Genomic DNA, 6034 nt, shown 5'->3' on the forward strand with positions numbered 1-6034 from the left:
TGACGGGCAAGAGGGAACACCAAGGGATTGATGCTTATAGCAGGGTTGCTAGGAAGAACAAAAAAGGAGATGAAATAACTAACGAAGGCAGCCAGGTACAAGTTGCGCGGTAGCCCGGCCTAACTATGGACTCGCAACTGTCTTCGGTGATGTCACCCACAACCGGTTGCATATCTTTAAAAAAAATGTTTCAGCCAGGAGAGGTAAGTAGTCTTTTCCCCCTTGGGCATCTCTTGAAGTAGTTCCCCGGTCTTGAGGTTGTACCAAGAGCCATACTTTCGTGCCTCTCGAAAGGCACCTTGGAGAGTAGTAACAGCAGTCTATTCCACAGCAGTCAGAGATGCGGGATCAAAGAGATAGTCCCCGCGGGTGCTCAGGGAAGGAGAACAACAACATCTTCAAGAGTTAAGGTTATCTCCCCTCAAGCCAAGATGAAGGTGTGAGTGTCGTGGCTCCAGCGGGAAACAACCGTGTTAGTGTTGGTTTGAACCTTGCCCACAGACAACTCCCTCGAAATCAAAATGGTGTTGAAGAGACGAACGTCCCTCAAGCACTACTCGAAACAATCATCCGCAATGATATCATCAACCCAAAGGGACCAGTCTGCTAAAGGGCCCGAGTAAGTGTGGTAATAGATGTACGAGTGGGGAAAATCACCGCGCTCTACACGAAGCCACAGCACAGAGACTGGATTCACCATGTTGGCATCATCTAGAGAAGCCTCAACAAAAAGGAGTAGAGGCTCTTCTAGAGGAGGAGCGTCAAGAATAAGGGAGTCAATAGCCTTCCAGAATGGGTCAGCAAGCCCCCCAAAGTATGGGGTCCTCCTTCACTTAGTATTGAATGGAACAGCTCTGTCGGGTAAAAACCTGGTGGCAGCCACGAAGAAGATTAAAGAAAGAGAAAAAAACTTTGGAAGGTAGGGGCCAAAGAGAGAAGAAGACAAGGAGACAAGAAGTGTGCTGTAGCGGAAGTGGGGGACCAGTGGACCCAAGAGGCACTATTTATAGAGAAAGCAGTAAAAATGTGTCAACACGTTTCCCTAGGCCTATTATGATTGTCAGTCAAAAGCCACCTTTTCAGAGCCATTGTGATTATGCAGAAAACTGACGTAACTTTTGACCCAATAGATGCAACCCCTGGGTTACTTGTTGATGTCATGCACACGCGGGTAACAAGGAGCGTGTCCCCCATGCGCTCGGGGGCAAATGTAGAGGGTCAAAAATTAAACCCCAGATTAAGTATGGGCCTAAGTGCTAACATCGCCCTTCTAAGGCGACTAGGAATGAAAAATGAGCTTGGACTAAAGCCCAAGGGAAGTGGGCTAACAGTGGGCCGAAGCAGGTCTAACCTACCAAGGGTCCAAGCGGACTCCACGAAGGAAAATGCCCAAGTCAAATTGCAGAGGCAACACATGCAGCGGACAAGTTGCACAGGTAACACTTGTGAAAGCCAAGTTGCATAGGCGCTTTGCTTTAGCGCCGTCATTCACAATATTGTCGATTCCGTCGTCATCTGAAGCTGCTAAGGGAAAGAGAAAAGTCAATGCAACTAAGTTGCAGAGGCGATACTTGCAGCGCCCAAGTTGTGGAGGCATTTTGTCTTAGCGCCGCCATTTGAAGTATTGTTGGTAATGTCGCCATTCCAAGTATTGTCGGTGCCGCAGCCATCTGGAGTTACCGAGAGAATGAGAAAACCGAAGCAACTAAGTTGCAGAGGTAGTACATATAGTGCCCAAGTTGCAGAGGTATTTTGTAGGCGCCGCCATCTCTAATATTGTCAGTTCTGCCATTTGAACTTGCCACGAGAAATGACTATCGCAGTAACTACAGCCGCCGCAACTAACGTGCGGAGGGAACATCCTGCTGAGGTGATAGCAGCCGTTGGGAGAGGCTTCTCCTATACAAGTTGAGGCTAACACTTGGAGCTGACAGCAGGCCCCAAGGCATTACTAGCCCAGGGCTGATAGTAAGTCCCAAAGTTCATTAACTTGAAACTGATAGCAGGCCCAGAGATACCAGTTTACCGTGACAATGCCGCAAAGATGGGAGCAGGGTAACCTGAGTATAAGGAACTCCCTTTCCATTACCCAGGTCATGGACCTGCCTTAGTCGTATACGCAGGACTAAGGAAGCCTCTTTGGGCTTGGTACTAAGTCATATCATGGCTGACAGCAGGCATGGCTGTGGCCTTCGCCCTGGGTAGCTGGGGAGCTTGTGGTTAGGTGGCTAAGGGTGAAGGTTTCGTTTAGGTGAACACGAACATAGCCGATAGTAGGCTAATGGAATCCTGAGAATGCATGTACTGGCTAAATAGAACTAAGAAGGAAAGTGCAGTAGGAAGGTTTATCGCTGCAAGTGCACTTGTTGAGGTTCGAGCTAAAAAGGCAAATGCAGTGGCAAACACTCCCGCCACAACTGCACTTGCTGAGGCTCAAAAGGAAGTTGTAGTGCCAAACACTCCTGTCGCAACTACACTTGCTGAGGCTAAAAAAGGTAGTTACGGAGGCAAACAGATAGTACATTGTACATGCAGAGGGACACGTGGCATCTTCAGCCTGGTGGCTCAAGGCAGAATATTCTGTGTGATCCTTAGGGACACATGTCTTCTCTCTATTTGGCCACTTGGTGTCCTCTTGGTAGCAAGGAAAAGCCTACAAATAGGACCCATTTCCCAAGGTTCAGGAGGAGGAATTTTCGGAGATCTGGGGGAGATGCTGCCCATTTGTGCACTGCAATACATTTCTTCTTGTGCCACTTGCTTCACCCTCACCCTCCCCCAGCTGCTCACTCTCCAACTTCCCAGACAGTTGTTGCTGCTCATTCTCCCATCATTACACCATTATTGGACCATTAGTATAGTTTTGCTTCTCTAATCATCTTCCTAACTTTAAAGCCCCCTACAACTACAAATCACAATATATATATATATATATATATATATATATATATATATATATATATATATATATATATATATATATATGAAACTAATTAGCAAGCACACTCATCTTGTAAAACTACACAATAAGATTTAAGGCCACATTTGTTTAGCGGATTAGGTTGGATAGAATTATTAGTGAGAAGATTGTTAGTGAAGAGATTGTTAATATGTGGATTGTTAGTGAGGAGATTAAATAAAAGTGTGTTTATTTTGATGATAGTGTGGGAGATGATTACTGATGGGATTGTTAAATTATTTTTATATAAAATAAATAAATAAATTATTTCTATATGAAAAAATCTAAAACAAATATTAAATCAAATAGGTGCACTTGGTAAATATATATATATATATATATATATATATATAAAATAGACTCAATCCCTTTACTATTTTCCTAATCTCACATAAAATTTACCCAAGCTAATCCTCCAACTGAGGGGGATTACTAAGCCCCCTATACTACTAATCCTATGACATTTTGTTGCATCTAAACAAGGGTTTGGTGGGTCCCACGGATTGGTAATCTAATCCACCCTCCCAAACCCCCAATCAAACATGACCTAAGGGAATTCTACTATATTTTTTTTATCTTTTTATTTTTAAAATGCATGTTATATCAATTTCTAATTTCAATAGTGTGAAGGATTTTTTTTTTTTTTTGAATTGATATGAGAGTAATTGTAAATATGAGAAACATATTACTAAACAGACTACTAGTTCACCATAACTAAAAAGTCAACAACTAATAATCAAGTCCACCAATCCCAATCCCAATCCAAATGATCACTATTAGTTATACACCACCATTTCAAGTTTTTAACTTGCTAAATTGCATCTCTGGTTGTGTTAGAATCTTAGATTTTGAAAGAAAAAATTGATTTATGAAAAGAATAGAAAAGAGAAGAAGGAGAGGGAGTACCTGATGTCCTCTAAACACATTAATTTTTTTATTTTTTTTCCCTTCTAAGAACATCATGGGTTTTTTCTTTTTTTTCTTTCTTTTTTTTTTGTTACCTTCTTAAAAATAAGGGGATTTTTTTTTAAAGTCTCTAGTATTAAGATTTTATAGCATAAAAGACACCTAATATTTTCATAATGTCTAAGGTCTCTCAAAATCGATCCAGAGAAAATTTGATCTAGAGAATTTCTTTAGACTCCTTCTGAGAGAATTTCTCTAGATTCCAGTCTAGAGATTTTGGGTTCATACCAGAAAAAATTGAAATTTCTCTGACTTTTTCACAAATTTCTCTGTATTTGTTCACAAATTTCAAAAAATAAAAAATAAAAAATGAAATAACAAAAATTTATATGTGAAGAACAGACTGAGCACATATAAAATATAATATATATATGTAATAAAATATACATACATATATAACAGTGACAATTTTGTATAGATTACTCGATAGAAAGAGAGAATTTCTTTTTCTTTCCTTTGCTCTCACTTCTCTTTCTCTCTCTCAAATCTCTTCAATATTTTCCGATCATTCAATCGAAGCAATGGTGGAACTCCATTTCTGCTCCCTATCGAGACTACTGAGTTTGAAATCCAGTCACAATTGTTGGGTCTGAAGCCGAATAGCGATCACAAACGTAAGTGCCTCGACATCGAAATGAAACCTAGTTATAATACTGGATTTTCTACATTAATCATAGCTTAGATTGGTGGGTTGGAAGGTTTCATCGATTTGTTTGCACTTTAAGTGAGTACGTAGAAGTTTAGGGATCTTAGACATCACAAAATAATATTGCAAATCTCTTTCATTACTAAAATTGGAATATGGACCTTAGACTATTTTTCCCTAAAAATTATCAGCTTGTTTGGTTTTGGTTTTCAGAAAACACTTTTCAAAAAATTATATATTTTTCTTTTCTGTATTTTTTTTCAATGAAATTTTTTAATATTTTAAGAAATTTTTTTAATTCTTAGACACTGTTAATATAAATATACTTAAAAAGTATAATATTTGTGAAAAAAGCTTTAAAAATTTCACTAAATACCAAAAATAAAAAATGTATATATATATATGAAAATTCAATACATTTTTCGTATTTTTGTGTATTTATTTATTTTTTAAAATACTTTTTCACAAATATTTTACTATTTAGATACATCTAAGTAAGGTGCATCTAAAAAAGTTTTTAAAAAAAATTTGCTTAAAATTTTAAAAATATTCACTAAAGAAAAAACACACGAAAAGTAAAAAACTCAATTTTCAGAAAAATTAAAATTCAGAAAATTGAAACCAAACACACTTATTTTTCTTATTTTTTTGTAATACTAGGGTCTCCTAAAATATGTCTAAATTACCACACTAATGTGATGGGTAATTAAGGCCCTGTTTGGTAGAGCTGTGGGAAAGTGCTTATAGCTTATGCTTTAACAGCTTATACCTTATAACTATGAACATAAGCTAATTTCTGACTTATAAATTAAGCATCTCCTGCCCCACTCAAAGAATAAACTGATTTCTGATTTACAAAAAGCTATAAGCTGCATTGTTAAACTAAACCAAACATATCAAAATAACTTAAATTAAGTTGAAAGATGAAATAAGTAACTTTTAAGCTGCACCAAACAGGCACTAAGCTTTATTTGGTTGATTTTTTTTATTAGTAATTAAGTGTTATTTGTTTGATTTCTAAAAAAATCAATAGACATGGATAGTCCACATTATTATTTTGAAGGTAAACAAATCAGCAATTGTGTGCCTTGGGCCGTCAAATTTAAAAGGAAAATATAAGGCCCAATTACATAATCGATTGTATAGGCTTAACCGACATACAAGCCTAATCCAACAAGAGTAATTCTATTCACACTCAAATAATAATTCAATAATTCAATACGCTCAATTAAAATTTTGAAATTCTAATTTTTATTATATTATAATATAAATTTATTAATAAATATAATACATATTAAATTCTAAAATAAATTTTATTTTTTCTCACGGTATATCCAAATCAGTATTCTTTATATTCAACTATCTTCATTTTCTTTTCAAAATTTTAATTATTTTCTCTTAATTTTCTTCATCATTTTAAAATTTCAATCCATCTCATCAAAACTCACCATTATCTTTAACAT

This window comes from Camellia sinensis, chromosome 9, assembly GCF_055761805.1.
Source record: "Camellia sinensis isolate YWXY chromosome 9, ASM5576180v1, whole genome shotgun sequence".
Lineage (NCBI taxonomy): Eukaryota > Viridiplantae > Streptophyta > Magnoliopsida > Ericales > Theaceae > Camellia > Camellia sinensis.